At 49.8% G+C, this 22452-nt stretch overlaps 1 long non-coding RNA gene across 1 annotated transcript; it reads right to left on the bottom strand.

Moving 5' to 3' along the window:
• Window positions 1-2819: 2819 nt before the first annotated feature.
• LOC129656237 (uncharacterized) lies at window positions 2820-13459 on the bottom strand. Its single transcript, XR_008716286.1, has 3 exons — window positions 13374-13459; window positions 3474-3584; window positions 2820-3376 (listed from the first exon to the last, which is right to left on the bottom strand). It is a non-coding gene; the product is annotated as an uncharacterized LOC129656237 (long non-coding RNA).
• Window positions 13460-22452: the final 8993 nt, after the last annotated feature.

Below are 22452 nucleotides of genomic sequence, written 5' to 3'. Positions count from 1 at the left end.
CCAGTTCTGCAGTTTGTTCCTAGAAGTGATTTTATTATTGAGTCTGTTCCTCTCATTCTCCTGATGATTCTCTGAACTCCTAACACCTGCAACAAACCCAATTTCTGCTTTCACATGCTCAAATGGATTCTGTTACTGACAGCCCTGACTGATACACACAGGGAGGTCAGTTGCTGTGGTAGCTGATGAGGTATACCTGGGCCAGCCCGCGGAGGACGAGCGCCAGGCTAGAGGTTAGGATGAAGGCAGTAGGGATCTATAGAAGGATCAGAGCTGACTAGGGGCAATGACTGGGCATCACTTTCTGGAGGCCAAGGGGAACACAGATAATACAGACTCAAAAGTCATGAGGTTGGAGGATTGGATCCGTATTTTCAGATCGACGGAAAGTGTAGTTTTTAAGGTTTGAAAGCGTGAGAAGTGGTTAAGAACGCTCTGTGCCTCAGTTTCCTTATCTTCAAAATGGGGAATAAATTTACTTATCTCATATCTTAAGGATTAAATCAGTTAAATTGTAAAATGCTCAGAACAGCGCCTGGCATTTAGTAATTAGCTATTATTGTTGGGAGCAGTACCAAAAGTGCTTGGGTCAGGGATTTAGGGTGACAGGTTTCTGGTCCTCGTTTTGCTACAGCTGTGATGTGCCTCCATCTCTGATGTATGAAATGTGAGTACCGGACCTCTGATCTTGCTCCCATGTGAGACGCCAGCTCTTCTCTCTGACCTCTCAGCCCTGCCTCTGCCTCAGCCCCCAGAGGCACCTAGAGTTAAGTCCAATCAGGAACCTTTCATCCCTTGACTTCCTGTTTGAAATAGCTGATCACTCCTTCCCTGGAACATGGTCCTTCGTGGCCCCTTGATATCCTGGACTCCTGGATTTCCTTCATCCTTTCTGGCTGCTCTTTTCTCCATCTTCTTCCCAGTTTCTCATCCTCAACCTCTCTCTTAAATATGGGCCTTTCTCAGGGGTATGTCCTAGGCCTCTCCTCTCTCTTCATTCTGTACTTTGTCCCCAGTCCATGTCTTCAGTTCTCAAGGCTTCCACCACTTTCTCTAAGTAGAAAACATTCACGTCACATCTTCACCCAGATCCTTCCCCTGAGCTCCAGTGCAGCATGGCCACCTGTCTCCTGCACAACTCCAGTGGGTATCTGTAATACATCTAAAAGAGAACTCATTATTCTCTGCCAGCCCAGACTTACAGCCACCTTCCTGGAGGATGGCACCACTATTATCCAACTTAGATGCCCAGACCAGAAGCCCTTGTTCTCAATAGGCCTCGTATCTCATTTGCCACCACGTCCTGCCCACTCCACCCTTTCAGAGTATCTTCTTCATTCATCACAGTCTATACACTAGTCCAGGCCCTCCTCTTCTTTCATGAGGACTTTTGCACCACCCTTCTCAATGGTTTCACTACATCCAGCCTTGCTCACCCTGATCCATGCTATATGATGGTATATGTTATGATCACGTGGGGCTTATTCCAGAAGTGCAAGTTTAGTTTAATGTCCTATATTAGATCAATATAATTTTATCATAGTCAGAGAATAAAAGAGAAACATGATCATTTCAGTAGAGAAAGAAAGAAAGAAATTGATAAAATTTAATATCAGTTCATAATAAAGCTCTCAATGAACTAAGAATAGCAGGGAGTTCCTTTAATCTGAGAACAGATATCCACAAAAATCCCATGTGTGTGTGTGTTCAATCGTATCTGACTCTTTGAGGCCCCATGGACTGTAGCCCACCAGGCTCCTCTGTCTATGGGATTTCCCAGGCAAGAACACTGGAGTGGGTTGCCATTTCCTCCTCCAGGGGATCTTCCCGACCCGGGGATCTAACCTGCATCTTGTGTGGCTCCTGCATTGCAGGTGGATTCTTTACCTCTGAGCCACCAGGGAAACCATCATATTTAATGTGAAATGTTGAACACTTTATCCCAAGAACAAGGTGAGAATATACCATCACACTGTTTTTGTTCAATCATTATACTAAATGTCTAGCTGGGACAATAAGGGAAGAAAAGTAATAAAAACTATAAAGATTGAAAAAGAAGTAAAACTGCCATTAGTTTCTGATGACATCATTGTGGATGTAAGAATTACAAAAAATCTATAAAGTATTAGAATTAATTTAGCAAAGTTTTGAGATGCAGGACAATATACAAAAATAATTATTTTTTCTATAGTAGCAACAGACAATTAGAAAATGAAATTTGAAAATAATACTATTTATAATGGCATCAAAAACATCAAATACCTAAGAATAAATGCAATAAAATGTGTGCAAAACCTTCACTCTGAAACTTTAAATTAGTGCTTCAGAAAGTAAAAGAAGACCTAAATAAACGGAGGGATATACCATGTTCATGGATTGGAAGATTTGGTATTTTGTGTGTGTGTGTGTGTGTGATGACAGGGCTAAGCAAGGGGACAGTGAATATTTGGTTCCTATTCCTATGAGGCATTCAAATAAGAATAATTCTCGTATCTGTGATAGCAGCTTTATTGCTAAGAAATGCCATGGAAAGTGCCAGGGGATCACCCCACTTTCATATGAGGTTCTTATATGGAGATACTCTCACTAACTCAAGGACAATAGGGTATACAGTTTGAGTTCTATCTTTAGTTGTGGCATTGAATGGTTGAACTGTCTACCTGCTCTGTCTCCATCTTCTTTCCTTACTCTAACAAACTGGTCAGATTGCAGAATTAGGAGTGAAGGCATTGCCAGATATCAAAGTGAAAACCTCTGAGTACAAAGTGACTTGGGTTTTATTCATTCATTCATCAAACTTATATTAAACACTTACTATATACTATGCATTTTACTAAGAATTAGGATACAAGGATGGCTTGGTAGCCCAAGAGATCACCTCTTAAGGAAGATACAGACATCTAATCAGTTTCTATGCAGTCTGCTCAGTCTATACACAATATAAACATACCTAAGTACATAGGAAGTACAATGAAAGTTCAGAAGGAGCAGCATCTAAGTTGGCCTGATGGTCAGATGGAGTTTTAAGGGATAGAGAGTTGTTAGGCCAGTATTTGTTAAGGTGCTAATTCTTTTAAAATTGACCTCTAGACTCAGTGCAATTCCAATAAAAAATCTAATAGCTTTTTAAAAGTTAACACTCTGATTCTAAAGCTTATATGAAAATGCAGAGAAAAAGACAGTGTGATTTTGGAGAAGAATAAAGCTTGAGGACTTAGACTATCATATGTGAAAACTCATTGTAAAACTTTAATAATTAACGCATAGTACTGGCACAAAGTAGTCAAGTAGACCAACTATACAGAACAGAGAACTCAGAAGTAGGCTTGTACGTATATGAGCACTTGATTTATAAGAAAATGGCCACTGCAGTTCACTAGAAGAAAAAAAAAAAAGTATTTTCAAAAAACTGGTGCTAGAAATTTAAATGGAGCTTGGTTAGAAATGGGTGCTGAATGAGCCTTGACTTCTACCTCACACCATACAGAAATGTTGATTCACGTGGGTCAGGGTCCTTGGGACTTCCCTGGTGGTCCAGTGGTTAAGGCTCCATGCTTCCACTATGGCGGGCATGGCTTCAATCCCTGGTGGGGAAACAAAGATTCCACATGCTGTGCAGTGCAGCCAAAAAAAACTTCTGAAAAAAAAAAAAACTTCTGGAAGAAAATATAAGAGAATCTCTTATGACCTTGAGGTAGGCAAAGATTGTTTAAGCATATCACATATATGCTGAAAAAAATCAACCATAAAGGAAAAGGTTGAAAAGATAAAGGAAATGAACATCATTAAAATTAATAACTATTCATCAAAAGGTATCACTAAGAGAGTGAAAATATAAGCTACAAACTGGTAGGACATAATTGCAATACATATGTCAAACAAGGGACTCATACCTAGAAAATTTAAAGAACTCATATATCGAGAAAACTAGACAATGCATTAAAAGCAAAAAACAGGCAAGAGACTTGAACAGACACTTCGTAAATCAACAAGCATATGAAAAGTTGCTCCACATCATTAGTCATCAGTGAAATGCAAATATGAACCACAATGAGATACTGTTAATGTTATATACCTTCCAGTATGGCTAAAATGAAAAGGACCAACATTTTCAAGTGTTTGCAAAAATATGGAGTAACTGGAACTCTCATACATTGTTAATAGGAATATATATTGATGCAATACTTTAGAAAACTGGTAGTATTTCCAAAGCTAAAGATATATATATATATATGTATATATATATATATATATATAATTCTGTCTCAGGAATTCCACTCCTGGATATATACTCAACAGAAACGAGCACATGTATATCCACCAAAGGAAATATACCGAAATATTCATAGCATTATTTATAATAGCCAAGAATTGGAAATGACCCAAATGTCCATTAACAGTAGAAACTGCCAGGAAATTCCCTGGCAGTCCAGTGGTTAGGACTCCATGTTTCCATTGTAGGAAGCAATGCATTCCTTCCCTAGTCAGGGATCTAAGATCCTACAAGCCATGTGGCATGGACAAAAAAGTAAAATAAAGTGATTAATTTAAAAAACAGTAGGATAGATAAATAAAATATTGTGTGTGTGTGTGTATATATATATATATATATACATATATAGTGAAATATTGTGCTTCCCTGGTGGCTCAGATGGTAAAGAATCTGCCTGCAATGCAAGAGACCTGGATTTGATCCCTGGGTTGAGAAGATCCCTTGGAGAAGGAAACGGCTGTATGCAGGCTCAGTCACTTCAGTATTGTCTGACTCTTTTGCGACCCTATGGACTGTAGCCCACCAGGCTCCTCTGTTCATGGGATTCTCCAGACAAGAATACTGGAGTGGGTTGCCATGCCCTCCTTCAGAGGATCGTCCCAATCCGGGGATCAAACTCACATCTGCCTGTGTCTCCTGCACTGCAGGCCAACTCTTTACCCACTGAGCCACCTGGGAAGCTCAGGGAATGTCTACCCACTCCAATGTTCTTGCCTGGAGAATTCCATGGACAGAGGAGCCTAGTGGGCTATAGTCCACGGGGTTGCAAAGAGTTGGACATGACTGAGTGACTAACACTTTCACCTTCATGGTGAAATGTTGTATAGCCATGAGAAAGAACAGGCAATTGCTACATATGGCAACACATATGAATCCCTTGAACATAATGTTGGGCAAAAGAAACCAGGCACAATCAAGTACATACATACATTTAAATGGAGTTCAAAAACAGACAAAATGAACATGTGATGATAGAGATCAAAACAGTGGTTGCTCTGTAGGTGACTTGGTTGGGAGAGTACATGAAACAGCCTTCTGGGCACAGGAAATGTTCTGAATCTTGATTGAGTAATGCTTATAATTCATTAAAAGGGGTACTTTAGATTGGACAATCTTCTGTTTATAAGATATACCTTAATTAAAAAAAATGTCTCCCCATTGCTTACAGGAGGAAATCCAGAGTTTTTTTTCAGACCACTGATCTCAATGGCAATTGGTACGTTGTTTGGCTCCTACTCAATACCCACCAGACTATAACCTCCATGAGGTCAGGACCACGGCTACACCTTCCACTGCTCTAACCCCAACGCCTCGCACAGTCCCTGGCAAAGAGCAGATGCCCAGTCAGTACATATTTTAGGTAAATGAATGGACGAGTAGTGCTTTATCTTGTTCCAGTAGCGACACTTCTGAGTTCCACCCCTCAGCCAACTCCCCGCCCCCCCCCCCCCGAGGTTTCTGGAAGTTTCCCAGCACTGTCCAGTACTGGACAGCAGCTTACTCCTGCCCATCCTAGTTAAAGCACCAGGGGCTCTCACCTGGACCCTTCCACCGCTTCCCAAATGCTCTCCCTCCCACTTCCCTCCCCTCCCCTTCTCCACCCAGAAGCCTGGATAGTGTTAATAGGTAATTATCAGATCACTCTCTTTTTAAAGCCCTCCCGAGGTGATCCTTTACACTTAGAAAAAAATCCCAGGGTTCACAAGGCCCTTCTGGACTGGTCTGTGCCTGCCTCTGACTGCTGTCCTGTGACTCCCTTTTCACCCGGGCACACTCTGACCATTCTGGACTTCTCTCAGTGCCTCCGTCAGGCTAAGCTCGCTTCTGCCTCAGGGAATTTGCATTGCTATTCCCTCTGTCTGGAACGTTCTTCCTCCAGATCTTGGCCTGCCTTGTGGATACTGAGGTGTGCCCCCACGGCCCCCTTCTGGGCTGAGGTCCTCATTCTCCCAGCTGCTGAGTGTTGCTGGCAGCAGCTAGCAGTTGAGACTGTGGGAATGCCTCTAACTGAAGGCAGCTGGCTTGCTCCTTCCTGGGGGCACCTACCCAGTGGCTGGTCAGTATAGGGGTACAAAGGCCTGCCTGGTGCTGGGACAACTCTTTTTTTAAAAAAAGATGTATTTATTTTTGGCAGTGCTGGGACTTCGCTGGTGTGCGTGGGCTTCCTATAGTTGTGGCAAGTGGGAACTACTCTTTGTTGTGAAGCAAGGTCTTCTTGTTGCAGTGGCTTCTCTTGCTGCAGAGCACGGGCTGTAGGGAGTGTGGGCTCAGTAGTCGCAGCAAGTGGGATCAGTAGTTGTGGCGCATGGGCTCAGTTGCTCTGTGGTATGTGGGATATTCCTGGACCAGGTGTCCCTTGCTTTGCAAGTTGAATTCTTCTTCTTTTTTTTTTTTTGGTTAGTTCTACCAGTTTATTGCTACCAACCCATCTCCCTCCACCCTCATGCATGCATGCTCAGTCATGTAACCGCATGGACTGCAGCCTGCCAGGCTCCTCTCTCCATGGACTTTTCCAGGCAAGAATACTGGAGTGGGTTGCACAAGTTGAATTCTTAACCACTGGACCACCAGGGAGGCCCTGGGATAACTCTTAAAGGCTAACTTCTTGATTGGTGGGGGTGAGCTGAGGCCTCTGCTGTGAGTGTAGCATAACCCCACTTCTCCTTCTACTCTAGGCTGCCTCTCTCCCTGGCCCATAGGTGTCCCGTGAGACCGTGAGCAACCCAACAAGCTGCCTGCATACAAATTTCCATCTCAGCATCTGCTTCCTGATCTGAGCCACCTGGTGGGATCTCATCATCATTCTGGGTCTTAAATAAGCACCCTCCCTGGATGTGAGAGCTGGACCATAATAAAGGCTGAGCACCGAAGAATTGATGCTTTTGAGTTCTGGTGCTGGAGAAAACTCTTGAGAGTCCCTTGGACTGTAAGGAGATCAAACCAGTCAATCCTAAAGGAAATCAACCCTGAATATTCACTGGAAGGACTGATGCTGAAGCTCCAATATTCTGGCCACCTGATGCGAAGAGCCGACTCATTAGAAAAGACCCTGATGCTGGGAAAGATTGAAGGCAAAAGAAGAAGGGAGCAGCAGAGGATGAGATGGTTGGATGGCATCACTGACACAATGGACATGAATTTGAGCAAACTCCTGGAGATAGTGAAGGACAGAGCAGCCTGGCCTACTGTAGTCCATGGGGTTGCAAAGAGTCAGATACGACTTAGTGACTGAACACACACACTGGCCAGCCTGAGGAATGCTGCCCCAATCTGTCACCCTATCATATTTTATTTTTATCACATTTTGAAACTTCTAATTTTTGTTCATCCTCTTCCCCATGAGAACACTCATTTCCACAAAAGCTGCTGTGTTTTCCTCACATTGTCCCCAGAGCTGATGGCAGTGCCCAGTGCGTAGTTGATACTCACTAAATATTTGTGGATGGAACATCTGTGGGCAGAGAAGTGAGCGGGTGAAGGAATGAATGACTCTGTGAGTGATGCCTGCCTTTCCTACTCTCCCGTGCCCTGCCCCACCCCCAGAGTCCCTGAGCCAGGCTGCAGCCCCCTCCCCCATGTGACCCGGGCTGAGCTGGGGCCTCCTGGGAGGATGGAGCCTGCAGCCGCCTTGGCTGCTTGCCCTGTATTGATCAAAGCTGGGAGGCCTGCTGGCTGAGGTCTGTCCCAGCCCATGGGGGCGGGGGAGTGGGAGGGGGACTCTGGCTGAGATTCGAGCAGGGCTTGCCTGGGGCAGAGCAGTGCTGGCTAGAGACCCATCTGCTGACAGCACCTCTTCCCCACACTTCTCAGGGGAGGCCGGAATAGCCCCAGAAGGATGGCGGGTCAGGAGGGTTGGGGGGCGGACAGAGGCAGGACTATGGCAGGGCTTAGGCAGTGAAGGCTCCTGGCCTCTTGCAAAGGTGCACATTTGATCTTACATCACTGTTTATGGGGATCCTATACGCGCCCTCTCTAAGGACCAAGGAGTGGACATCTATACAGATTAGTCAAGCACCGCTTGGGCAGACAGCACTGGGCAAGACCCAGGAGTGAGGTTCTCGGTGAGCTCACGTTCCAATGGGAGTCATACTCGTAGCAGCTCACTGTGACCCAGGCCACAGGAAGGGAAAAAATGCTGAGTGAAGGGAGTGCTGACTTGAGAATGAATAATGGAGATACTTCCCATGAGGCCGAAAGGGACCTTTATTCAGAGAGAAGTGACTGGCCCGTGGTCACAGGGCTCTTAGTAGTTAAACTGAGGCTGGAGCCCAGTGTAAGTGCACTCAAGGAGTAGGATGCTCTGGCATCAGCCCTCTGCATGCGTGTATTGAGCACCTCCTCCGGGCCAGGCCATGTGATGGGTATAAGAGATTACGGCATGGGGAGGAGTGGGGCACCCACCCTGACCTCAGGAGTTCACAGCCCAGGTGAGAGTACACACACATGCATGCACACACACACACACACACACAAACCCGTAATTCAAACTGGTACCGTGATGAAGGTACACAGAGCTAGGAAACTGGATGACAGGGGAAGAGCTCATTATCTGCATCAGCAATAACCTGAGAAGCCCTCGTAGACAAGGTGGTCTTTGAACTGTGTCTTAAAGATGGGTGAGTTTTAAAAAGCAGGAGATATTGGGAAGAAGCAGGGTATCCCAGGGTTAGGTGTGGCGTGAAGAAAGATGTGGAAGCTGCTATCTTCAGCTGCCTTTGCAAAGACAGCAGCCCCCTTCTGGCTCTCCTGTCTCCAGACTCTTCACCCTTCTACCCACAAGCCATACCACTGCCAGAGTGTCCTGAAATGCAACTCTTAGCATATGCCACTTTCCTACTGAAAGCCCATCAGTGGCTCCTCACTGTCCTCTGGATAACATCCTGTCAACATAGAACTTGAATGCAAGAGGTCCCTTCAGGCATCCTGTGTCCACCCACTCCTATTTTACAGAGAAGTAAACAAAGGCCCAGAGAAGATCACACAGCAAGTCAGGGGCCAAGCTGGAACTAAAATAGTGGCCTTCTAAACTCTAGGCAGAAGAGATGCAGAAGACGTGGGTTCGATCCCTGGGATGGGAAGATCCCTTGGAGGAGGAAATGGCAACCCACTCCAGTATTCTTGCCTGGAGAATCTCACCAACAGAGGAGCCTGGCGGGCTACAATCCATGGGGCCACAGAGTCAGACACGACTGAGCACAGCACAGCAGCAGCAAACCCTAGTCAGGGCTCTTTCCCTGTTAACTCACCTTCTGCCGTCCCCCTACCAGCCGGGTGATATTTAAGGGACATCCTCGCCACTGGCTAAAGTCTCGGAATATCATATCAAAGAACAGCCCCTAGCTAGGACTTAACTCAGGCCCTCATTTTACAGGTGAGCAAGCTGAGACCAGGAAGGCAGAAATTGAATCATTGTGACTTATCAGCTTCGCAGTTCATAAAATACTTGCACAGTAGACTAGGTGAAAAAGTTATTGCGCCCATTTAATAGATGAGGAAACTGAGTTCAAAAGAGCCAAGCAGTGGTTCAGGGTCACATGTGGCTTCATCTATTCATTCTTCATGTATACATTCTGCATTTGCTCTGTGGCAGACCCGGTTCCCCGGGCCAAGCAAGCATAGGACTGTTCTGCGCTCTGGGTGCTCACCGCCCACTTGATGTTTCCAACAGACTGCAGCTGTGATGCCTTGCAGTGAACACCGGCATAGGAAGCCAGGGAGCTGGGGAACCCACGGCAAGACTTTAGGGGGAGCAGGTGGGAGGAAGTCTTTCAGGGGACTTCAGGGTGGGAGAAGGGAAAGAGGGAGTTCCAGGCAGGACCCTGGCCAGCCTCATGTTTCCCGCCTGCCAACCCCTTCCTGCTCCTTCCTGGAGGATTTAAGACTGTGTAGAGCAGTTGTTTTAAATTTCCGGGCAGGGGGCTGCAGAGGGGGAGGGGGCTGCAGGCCGTCTGGGGTGCGGGTTGCTATTTACCAGGGCCCTTTGTGGGATGCAGCTCTCCAGGCTGGAGACTCCCACAATTGCTTCCAGCTGGGCTGTCAGCCAGCCCTGAGGATTTGGGGGTAGGTGAAGGGGAGTGGGCAAGAGAGGGGTGCAGTGGCAAGAAGGGTCTCCTCTAGCCCAGGGTCCCCTGGCCTCCCTGGGTGGCTGCTCTTGCGGGCGTATCGGGCCTGGCTGGGCATCCTTGAACATAAATGTATCTATAAACTGGGAATCCATCCAGCCTGGACGGTTCTGAGCTTTATGGCCTTTATGCACTTAATCTTTCATTTCCTCTCCCCTGCTTCATCTCCCCGCTCACTTCCCCTCTTTCCCGGGAGGAATTGCTCTGTTGCCCCTCCCCCATGGCTCCACGGGCCCCTTTGTCAGAAGGTACCTATGTGTACAGCTGGCCCTTGGTCTCTGTCTGGGCCCCCACCATTCATTCCCTTCAGTACAGCAGTAGTGAAGGAATACTGCCTGGTGTAAAATCTCCCCTTAGCTACTTGGCACCCAGAGGACAAACTCCTCCGTCAGGCAACCAAGACCCTCCGGCCTCCCCTCTCTGCTCCCCTCCAGCATACCCCAAGCTCCAGCCAAAGGAACCAGAGCACAAGGACGTATCAGTGCTTTTCCCTTGCTTGTTGGGTCCCTCGACCAAATGACCCATCGCCCATCTTTCCCCGTTTGGCTCAGTGCTTAGGCATCACTTTCCAGACACCAGCTCCCAGGGCGGGCTGGGGCCTGTCCTCGGTGTGCCTGTAGCCTTATTTTCTGTACAAGAAGAACACCATTCAATTTGTTTGTCTCACAAGCCTATCAATGGGTGAAGAGGGGGAAGCTTTGGACATTGTATAAGATCAATTGGAGGGAAGAGAGGCTGGTTCTCCTCCACCACTTAGGGGTCCTACTTTCACAGAAACATCTTCCTTTTACCTTGAGAGTCATTTCGTGGCTTTTTGTTGGTGGAATCTTCATGGAAACCTAGGACTAGATTCTAGGGGCAGGACATCTCTGGTATCCCAGCACCTCACCAGGGTTTGGCTCATACCTGTTTCTCCTCTTCTTTTATACAAGGGAGACCAATGCACAGAGAGGGAAAGGAACTCACCCGAGGTCACACAGCAAATCAAGGCAGGGTTGGGACCTTTCCTTTAAAGGACACTAAAAAAACTGAAAAGAGCCCTTAGGTGGGAGCCAGGAGAAGAGTAAGTTTTAGCCTCACTTTGACGCCCCTCCAGTCCCAAACAAGTCACACGCCTGTAATCTCCGTGGACACCTCTCCCGTCCCCCTCCCCCACCTGGTTTCCTTCCTGCTAGTTCCGATGGTGGGGGTGGGGAATATTTTCTGAGAGCAGACTGCTCCTTTAAGACGCCTCCCTCGCTCTCTTCCAGGCTAGTGGGAGAGCTGGGCCAGGACGTGGTGGGGGCGGGGGTGGAGGTGGGGGACCTGCAGTAGGGGTTGGTGGCAGGTCCTAGCTGCAAGGCTTGATAGGTCCAACACTCAGAGAATGAGTCTGCTCAGGACAAAGAATGTCAAATGTCCCTTTTGTTCTGGGGCAGGGTGGGGCTAGTGCCTGGCAGGCATGGGGAAAAACAGAGCTGGATGGACCTGTCCAGGTCAGGACTGGGTAGACAGGGGTCTCCTCTCTAGGTCAGATAAATGAGTCTAGTCTGCCCTCCCAGGTCCAAGAGTGCCTTGGCCTGCTGTTGCAGGAAAGTCACTTGCCTGGTCACACAGCAGAGAGGCAAGAACCTGGTAGGTCTGGGTCCCACGCACGGATCATGGTCTCGAGGCTTTCTCAGTGGGTTCTCCCCTCACTCACCAGCTGCAGAGCCCTCAACGGTGCAGAGCACTGTGCACTCCCAGTCTTCCCCAAACCCCCTGCAAGGGCCTCATCACCCCATCTCACAGGGGCGGGAAGTGACCCTCAAGGAGGGCAGTGACTGTCCCGCTCGCTGTAGGGAAGAGCAGCACCAGGATTTGAAAGCAAGCCCTGGAACCTGTCCCCTTTCCCTTGAGGGCAAAGGTCACTCCAGGACAGATTTTAACTGGACAAAGGGATCGTCTGAAAGGTGAAGGGACTTGCCTCAGGTGACTGAGCCTGCCTGGGACAGGGACTGGTAGCCTCATCCTCCGACCTGCTCTGACTGGCTTCAGACCCCGAAGAACTAAGGCTCCCAACCTCAGAATGTGGCAGCCTTGCTTACTCGGGGCCAGCTGAAGCCCCGGGATTGTACCTTGGAGCCCTAGGGTGAGAGTTGACTCTGTATCGCCTGTGTGTCTGTCACGGAGTCTATACTCTTTAAGGCTGAGTTTGGTCCCCTGAAAAGTAGATTCTGCCCTGCGGGATGGCTGTGGCCCTAGAGACCTCGGAAGCTTCGGTGAGCTGTGCAGACCCGGGGGCTCACTGAAGGCGAACTCCCTCCTTCCTTTCCTTTCTTCCTCTCTCCCTGCCTCCTCTTGCCTCTTTGGTCTTGAGATCAGATCGGACCTGATTGATGGACCACAGGAAGCTAGTTCAGCAGAGGCTGGGAGAGCCAGGCAGGGTAGCTAGAGGAGGAAGGAGGCAGGAGAGGGGACAGAGAGGAGCAGTGGGAGGAGAAGGAGGTGGTTTGAGAGAGCCTTGTCTTAAGATTCCTTTTCACAGGCAAGAATTCATTTCCTGGGGGCTCATAGCTCTTGAATTACTCACTGCTGTCTCACCCACCCACCCACCACCCACCCCGCCAGGAACCCCAGACTGTCTGGGAAAGGAGTGTCCACCTCCTTGCCCCACTGTCCTTGGGACGGCCCTGTCCAAGCACTGGAAGAACGGGTCAGAGTTGGGTGGGTGGCCCCGGGGCCTGCCAGGAATTCCCCACCTCATGGGCCTGCTGCCTCTGGAAAGGGGACTGGAATGAGGGTGGGGGATGAGCTTGTCTTGAAGCCAGTGAGTATTCTGTTCTCACTGAAGCTGCATATTTATTTGGGGTGGGCTGGGGAATCTGGAGGAGATTATGGGAGCTCTAAGGCTGCACAAGCCCCCCACCTTGGTGTCTGTCTCCTTGGACCCAGGTCTCTCAAATGTGTTCCCCCTACATCCACATGTTCCCTGCCCTCCACTTAGGCTGAAAAATTACCCCGCTACAAAGGAGTGGGAGATGATTGACTTCAGGTTGTCCCCCTCTGCTCAGGCTGGATTGAGTCTTAAGTCTCTCAGGGAAGATGCTCAGGCCCTTTAAAAATAAATAAATAAATAAATTGAAGACCAGATTTAAAGTCTTGCCTGAATGCTCCCAGCCCAGCTTCTCCCTCCCTCCTCCCCCTGGAGCTCTTTCAGCCCCCACTGCCTGAGTCCCTCCTGGGCATTTAGGTCTTCCAGTTGAATGGGAAGAGCAGGGAGGAATCTAGTGTTCTTTGAGGGCCTCCAAAGTGCCAGCTCGGCTCCCTGATGCAGGCTTTACCTCTCTGACTTCAACCTCCCAACAACCTTTTGAGCAAGCCGCGTGATCCCTCCCCTCCCCTGTACAGAGCCTGGCAGAGGAGAAAAGTCAGGCTGAGAGAGGGTGGGGAACTTGCCTGAGGTCACAGACTGGCAGAGCTGGGGCTGGTCTTCATGTCTTCCAAGCTGAGTTCAGAGTTCTCCCCTGCACCACCCCTGCCAGTGATCTCCAGGGTCAAAGTGCAGGATCTGGCTGAAACAGGCCAGCATCAGAGCTGGGAGGAGCCTCACAGGCCATTGTAGATGAACCTGTCTCTTCTGAACGGAGAGACAGAGAAGGCAAGGGGCTTAGCCAGGGTTCCAGAGCAGTTCTTCTAGGCACTGTGCATGGTGCTAAGGGCTGGGAACAGAGTGAATGTAAGGACAGATGCTGGTCTCGTGGACCTTTTACTGATGGGAGACAGCAGGGCACTTAAAGTTCTGATAAGGAAGTATGGATGGCCTTTAATTGCACAGAGCAGTCCCTAACACAGACTATGGCTCTTTGGAAGGCTCCCTGGAGGAGGTGATTTCAAGGACTGGTGAGGGAAGAGTGCTTCAAACAGGGGAGTTTTCTCCATTCTCTGACCCCAGGATACTACTGAAGAGTTTTAAGTGGTGAACTACACGCGGACTTAGGGCTGCCAGGTAAAATACAAGATGCCTGGTAATCTTAAAACTTCAGATAAAAAACAAATAATTTGTTTCTAGTATAGGTATGTCCCATGCAATATTTGGGACATACACGAAAAAGATTATACATTGTTTATCTGAAATTCTAATTTAACTGAGTCCTGTATTTTTCATTTATTTTTTATTGAAGGATAATTGCTTTACAGAATTTTGCTGTTTTCCGTCAAACCTCACATGAATCAGCCATAGGTATACATATATCCCTTCCCTTTTGAACCTCCCTCCCATCCCCACCCCCATCCCATCCCTCTAGGTTGATACAGAGCCCCTGTTTGAGTTTCCTGAGCCATACAGCAAATTCCTGTTGGCTATCTATTTTACATATGGTAATGTAAGTTTCCATGTTACTCTTTCCATACATCTCACCCTCTCCTCCCCTCTCCCCATGTCCATAAGTCTATTCTCTATGTCTGTTTCTCCAGTGCTGCCCTGTAAATAAATTCTTCAGTACCATTTTTCTAGATTCTGTATATATGTGTTGCTGCTGCTAAGTCACTTCAGTCATGTCCGACTCTGTGCGACCCCATAGACGGCAGCCCACCAGGCTTCCCCGTCCCTGGGATTCTCCAGGTAAGAACACTGGAGCGGGTTGCCATTTCCTTCTCCAATGCATGAAAGTGAAAAGTGAAAGTGAAAGTGAAGTCTCTCAGTCGTGTCTGACTCTTAGTGACCCCATGGACTGCAGCCTACCAGGCTCCTCTGTCTGTGGGATTTTCCGGGCAAGAATATTGGAGTGGAGTGCCATGAATATGGTATTTATCTTGTCCTTTCTGACTCACTTCACTCTGTATAATAGGTTCTAGGTTCATCCACCTTATTAGAACTGACTCAAATACGTTCCTTTTTATGGCTGAGTAATATTCCATTGTGTATCTATACCTGAGTCCTGTATTTTTATTTGCTATATCTGGCAGCTCTGCCCTGGCAACCACGTTGGGGCATGGAGCTGGCATTCCCAGGGAGGATGGTAGGACGCAGTGGGGGAGCATGCTGAGTTTAGTTATGAACAGTTATGGCTGAGATTCTCCAGGGCCTTCCAAGGAGAAGTGCTCAGGTGACAGCTGGGGACAGGGTTAGAGGCATAGCGGCGCAGCAGCTGAGGTGTCATTTGCAAAGTGGGGGAAAGGAGATTCCTACTGAGGAAACAACAGGGGTAGGGCGGGGTGGGGTGCTGTCCCCATCACACGGCCTAGTTGTAAGGGCTGGCTCTGGGAGCCGGTGCCTGGCTGCAGCTGGCCCCAGTCCCTGGCAGTACCACCCGAGCTCTGCCCCTGCTAGTCTCCTTCTGAGCATCGGAATTCGACTTTATCTCCCCAAAGGTCACCTTGCCCAGGGCCCGGCCCTGGGGGTGGACATTCCTCACATTCCGTGGTCCTCACAGGAGACTGTAGGCCCCAGGTTTCAACCTTAGCTCCTTTTGGCAAGGTTTACTGAAGGCCTACTGTGCATCACGGGCTTCCCTGGTGGCTCAGTCCGTAAAGAACTGGCCTGCAATGCAGGAGACCCAGGTTTGATCCCTGGGTCAGGAAGATCACCTAGAGAAGGAAATGGCAACCCACTCCATTATTCTTGCCTGGGAAATCCCATGGACAGAGGAGCCTGGCGGGCTACAGTCCACGGGGTCGCAAGAGTCGGACACGACTTAGTGACTAAACCACCACCATCTACTATGCATCAAGGAGGTCTGGGCTTGGGGGTCTGACCAGCTGAATCTGAATTCTGACTTTGCCTCCTACCAAATGGATGACCCAGGGGCCAGTTACTTCTCTTTCCCTGAGTCACAGTGTCCTCACTTGTAAATTGGGGATAATCCTGACAGAGGTATTAGGTGGTCACGTCTTTAAAACACCTACCTCATGCTTGGCATTCAGTAGATGCTCTGTAATATCAGTTCCTCCTTTGCCTTCTCTGAGCCTCTGTTTCCTCATTTTTAAAGAACAATAATAGAACCTCCCAAGACAAGCCCAGGACTGGTCACGCATGAGCTGTGATGACCCACGGGGTAGCTTTGTGGGAGGTTTCAGAACCCTGTACTTCTCAGGGCCAGCAGAGGCTGGAGGTAAAGTCTGAGATGGCCTCAGCTGGGCAGGGAGCAGGCAGATGGACAAATGACTGCAGCCTCCATGATATGGCTATTAGGATCCACTGGGATGGTCAGAGGGCCTTGGTGGGAAAGGCTGATAGAAATTGAAGCAGGGGAACCAAAGACCTGGGCAGCTGGGTCTCTGCCCTGAATTCTGTTATGTACGGGTCCCCTCTGCCCGCCTCCAGCCCCACGCCCCCCTACAAGGTAAGGTGTACATGAGGCCAAGGAGACATGCCCCTCTGGAGCCCAAGCTTATTCTAGATCACACTCCAGGCAATGGAATCTGGAATTCCCTGCTCAAAGGGTCCTGGGCCCACTCTCAGGACCCAGGTCTGTCCTCCCAGTGGACTCTGCTGCAGGTGTGTGCAACCCTAGACCTGATGGGTAGACAAGGAAACTGTTTGGTGGGGGGGTGGAGGGGAGGTACACCTGGGAATTTGGGACATAGGGCTGAGTCTCCACGTCTGCAAACAGGGACTCTTGCTGTAGGGAGGAAGCAGGTGGGGAGAGGAGGAACTTGGCAGGTGGCCTGCCATTTGAGCTCTTGCCCCAGGCCACAAATGTTGGGGGTGGACTTGCCTATGGCACGACCATTGCCAGGGAAGTCCCTAGTGGTAGTAACTCTGATTCAATGATGGGTCAGTTTCGCCTGCAGATTCCCAGACCACCCCCAGACACCCCACCGTGAACATTCATAGTCCTGGGTCTTGGTGAAGATCCTAGAGTGTGCATATTTAACAAAGATGGCCAGAGGCCGTGTTGGGAGCTTTGTGTCCAGAAACCTGTTTAATTCTCACAGTCACCCTGCAAGGGAGATAGCAAGGAGGAAACTGAGGCTGGCAAGGAGACTTGCTTGACCTCACAGCTGCTATACGACAGAGCTGGGACTATCTCCTTGGACTCTCCAGTCCCTCACAAACCCCACAGCCTCAGAAAGAGATAATGGCACTCTAGCATTTGGGTCAAAATTCTTGAATTTCTTTTGGACAGATTCTGCTTGGCCCTGGGAAACAAAGCTTAGAATTCAATCATGGAACAAAAGTCCTCTTCTCTGTGTGAGAGGATGTGGCCTGGTAAGGGTCCCTAGCCCAGAAGATTCTGGGGCTTCTCTCAGGCCTCGGTAGGATTAGTTATTATCCAGGCACCAACGTCTCCCATGCTGGTCTCTGTAGCCTGGTGTCTAGGTTCCAAAGTCAAGTGTTCCCAAGCTGGGCAGCACCTCCTTCAACCTTGCTCCACACTCACAGCCCATCCTCTTCCCGCCCCAACCCCACATCTGTCCCTCTTCTGGCCCTGCTGCCCTTCCAGTACCCAAAGCAACCACCTGCATGTTCATGGCCATCCTTAACTCTGCCCTCTCCAGCCACTTCTGATGCACAGGTCACTGTCCTGTCCCATCTGCTTCCTAATAGCCATGAATCGGTCCCCACCTTCCACTGACCTTACATCTCCTCTTGTTCAGACCTCACTATCTCTCAAAAAGACCACTAACCCCTCCAAGCCATTGGATGTATGGCAGCCAAAATGATGTCTAGGAAAATAAGGGACATGTCCTGCCTCTGTTCAAACTCTTCAGTGGTTCCTGTCTCAGTGCCCTTAGACTAAAAGCCAAGTTCTTCTCTTTTTTTTTTTAAAACAATTTTACTTTTATGCTTTAAAATTTATGTATTTATTTTTGGCTGTGCTGGGTCTTTGTTTCTGTGCTCAGACTTTCTCCAGTTGCCCGGAGTTGGGGCTACTCATTGCAGCGGCTTCTCTTGTTGCAGAGTATAGGCTCTAGGGCAGTTGGGCTCACTACTTTCACTCATAGGCTTAGTTGCCCTGAGGCATGTTGGATCTTCCCAGACCAAGGGTTAAACCCAGGTCCCCTCCATTGGCCAGTGGATTCTTTACCACTGGACCACCAGGAAAGTATGCCAAGCTCTTCTATACTCTCCAGCAACACTGAGGGGCTTCATAATGTTCCCTTCCCCCAAACTCCTTGCTATTTTTTCACCTCTCTGTCTTAGATGCTGTTCTTCTCTCTTCCCTTTTGCTTCCTGGCTAACTGCTACTTCCTAAGATTCCAACCAGCATGGCCTCCTCTGGGAAGCTGCCCCTGCTGCCTTCCAGGCTGGGTTAGGCCCTTTACTCTGGGTTTCGGCTCTTTCTTGCTGTGCTTGCTACCTGCGGTAATAATAACAGCTTATCCTTATTGAGTGCTGACTCCGTGTATTTTTCTTTATTGACCCATTTAACCCTCAACAGCACCCTATGAAGCAGGTTCTATGATCACTTCCATTTTTCAGATGGGGAAAAGGCTAAGTAAACTGACTAGGGTCACGCTACTTGGGGATTTGAGCCCAGGGTGGCTGGCTGCATGCAGAAAGCTGTCCTAATCCTATGGCTGTCTCCTACGCACTGGGTGCACCTTTGGGGGCGGGTTCTTTCTAGAATGTGAGATCCCGGAGGGCAGGGTGGCTTCTGACCCAGGAAGATGAACCCAGCAGCCAACCCATGTGCTGGGACGGGTAGGTGGCGAAGCCTGGTGCTCCAACCCTGGTCTCCCGCCCCTGGGGAACCGTGAGGGGCCCCTGGCGGTCCGGGCCTCGGGCGGCACAGCTGGGGAGGGCTTGGGGCCAGATGGGCTGCGCCGAGGCAAGGAGGCCAGGGCGGCCGGCCGGGGCGCGCGTTGCCATGGCGACGGGGGGCGGCGGCGGCGGCCCCGCCCCGGCGGGCGGGGGAGCAGGTGGCGGGACGGTGCGCGGACTGGGGGAGGGGCCGGAAGGGGCCCGCGGGAGCCGGGGCCGCTGGGCGCGCCCCCAGCATGTCCTCCTCCTCCTGGCCTCCCAGCTCCTGCTGCTCCTTTGGCGACTCGGGCTCTACAAATAGCTAGAAGAACACCGTTTGACCAGAGGACCAGGCTCCCGTTCTGGCTTCGGCTCTCAGTCCCTCTGTATCTCGCTCAAGCAAATCAATTACGTTCATCCTCCATCTCTCAGCCTCAGTTTCCTCGCCTGTGACACGGCAGAGATGGACCAGGAAGACCTTCCTGGACACATCAGCACACACTACATTTTTTGTGACTCTGGGGATAGGGCCGGGAGGATTCAGGGCTGGGTAATTTCTCCTCCTCTTCCACTGGAGGCACGTTCTCAGCATCATGACGCCCATCATGCGGGAATGTCAGAGCTAGAAGAGCTGGTAGTCTGTGAACCCAGTGTCTGCATTATACAGAACGGGCAGCAGCTGCCCAGAGAGGGTAGGCGACCTGTCCAGGGTCACACAGCGAGTTGAAGACCGAGGCAGAACGAGAAACCTGGTCTTAGCCTCTCGGTGCTCCACCCATCACCTCCTGCCTGGGAGCCCAAATCGGGTGTACGAATGGGGGGAGGGGCAGGTTACTGTGGGAAGAAAACGAACACCCCTGCTCTCCCTTCTGCAGGCTCCAGCTGCTAAGACGGCGGCGGGAAGACAGCCTGACCCGAGAGCCAGCCTTCTTATCTGCGCCAGAGACCTCACGGTGTCCTGCCACGACCCGTACCCCCATGGCCTCCATCCGGGACTGCTGCACAGCTCTGTTCTGAGTCCCCGCCCTGCGAAGGAGGTGTGGAGGTTGTGGCTTTCTTCCACCCACCCCGCCCTAAGTAAGGGAAGAGCTGGGACCCTGGACCAGGCAGTCTTGGCCCAGAGCTGGGCCTCCTGCCCACACCAGCCCCCAGTCCTCTGAGGGGCCCTACTTTCCTTAGGGATAAAGCCCCTCTCTCCTTCCTTGCACCCCTTTCTGAGGTCTCAAAGCCTCGGCCTAGAGTGGGGCTGTTTAGAGGGCTGGCTTGCTTCTCTTCCCTCAGGCAAGAGTCACTGGGGACTGACTGGCTCTGGTTCCCAGCTGATGGTGGTGGGGGGTGGTTCTGGCTAGGGGTGGAGGTGGAGGGGAGCTGGGCAGAGGCAGGGTCTGTGCCTTTAAGGTACAGCTTACTGCTGGAGTCACACACACACACACACACACCAGTCTCTTGCACATAGTCACGCAGTCATACAGCCACACACACATTCCCAGGATCTGTTCTCTACCCCGTCTCTGTCATTCTCTCTCTCTGCGCGCGCGCGCGCGCACACACACACACACACACACACACACACACACTCATACACTCCCAGGCTCTGTTTTCTCTCCCCCCTTTCTCTATGTCACTCTCTCTCCACACACGCATAACACACACACACTCACACACACATACACACACACACTTATACAGTCCCAGGTTCTGTTCTCTCTCCCCCCTTTCTCTATGTCACTCTCTCTCCACACACGCATAACACACACATGCATAACACACACGCTCACACACACACACACACATACAGTCACACACTCACAGGCTCTATTCTCTTTCCCTCTGTCTCCCTCTCTCCACACAGACATACACACTCAGTCACACACACAAAAGCATCCACACACTCCAGTCCCCCTCTCTCCCCAAGGTCTAGTTTGGAACAACATGGGCTAGGGGAGGAAGGGCGAGGGCAAGGAGTTCTGTCCTAGAAAACGGGCCCTGCCTCCATTTGTCCCTCCCCAGCCCAGGAGAGGGGCCGATGTTCCAGTTTGGTATCACTGCCCTGGGTCAAGGCTGCAGGGAGAAATGAAGGAGCCAGGCGGGGTGGGGATCAGGCTCTGGGAGAGTGAAGGGAGGGGGCTGCTTGGCCCCGGGCCCAGCCTTTTGGCTGCAGACCCAGTAATCAGAGGGGAGCCTCCTGCTCCTTCCCGTCCTCACTCAAGGAGGGACTGCCTTCTAGCACAGAGGAAGCAGGTTTAGTGACAAAGTTATTAGGTGGCTTTGCCACAGGCCGATGGACAAGTTGGCCTTTGACTTATGATAAAGGGGCTCTTGACCCTTCTTGGGCCGTGTTACACCTTTAGTCAAATCTAGACTAGAATTGTGCCCAAGCTCTGTGGGTGGAGAAGTCCTTCCTTCTTAACTAAAATTCTTCTTGCTGTAGTTCCATGTAGAGGCTGGGAGTTCTCTACCTATATGAATTTCCACCTTTTCATCTCAATTTCCTCTGAGTGTTTATGGGTAACTCCTGTTCATCCTTCAAAGCCCGACTCAAAAGGACCCTCAAGTAGAGAACTTTCCCTGCTTCAGTCCCTTGGGTAGTATGAGTTCCTCTTTCCTCTAGCATCTGGGCTTTCTGTACTTTCTACAGTTCTAATGCTTCCATGTTTTAATAAGCAAGTGTGTCCCTGACCCCAAGTGTGGATGTAGCTCTTCTCACATTGTCTCCGTTATTTATCACGCCCTGTCTTCCTCTGTGGTCGGGATAGGATCCCCTTTAACAGTACTCTGGTTCAGCTCAATCGGTTGAACAGCAAAGCAGAATTTGAACCCACATCTGTCTGATGTCACATCTTGGCCTTTCCCCCATTTCTCACTACTCTTCACAGGCAACTTTCCCTTCAGGAGACTCAACAGAGGAAAAGTGATCTCATAAAAAGTCCCAGAGAGACTGGAACTAATGTCAGCGTCATGCACACTGAAAAGTACCCTCTTCAATTCAACAAAGGTTTATTGAGCATCTGTCTGTACAGACCTTGTGCTGGGTGCTAGGCTGTTGTTGTTCAGTCGCTAAGTCATGTCCAATTCTTTGTTACCCCAGCACACCAGGCTTCCCTGTCCTTCACTGTCTCCCAGAGTTTGCTCAAATTCATGTCCATTGAGTCAGTGATGCCATCCAACCATCTCATCCTCTGTCATCTCCTTCTCCTCCTGCCTTCAGTCTTTCCTAACATCAGGGTCTTTTCCAATGAGTTAGCTCTTTGCATCAGGTGGCCAAAGTATTGGAGTTTCAGCTCCAGCATCAGTCCGTCCAATGAATATTCAGGGTTGATTTCCCTAAGAATTGACTGGTTTGATCTCCTTGCTGTCCAAGGGACTCTCAAGAGCCTTCTCCAGCACCACAGTTTGAAAGCATCAATTCT

The sequence above is a fragment of the Bubalus kerabau genome, chromosome 6, assembly GCF_029407905.1.
Source record: "Bubalus kerabau isolate K-KA32 ecotype Philippines breed swamp buffalo chromosome 6, PCC_UOA_SB_1v2, whole genome shotgun sequence".
Classification (NCBI taxonomy): domain Eukaryota; kingdom Metazoa; phylum Chordata; class Mammalia; order Artiodactyla; family Bovidae; genus Bubalus; species Bubalus kerabau.
Note: the sequence above shows the minus strand (reverse complement) of the source record. Positions and strands in the feature narration are given on the sequence as shown.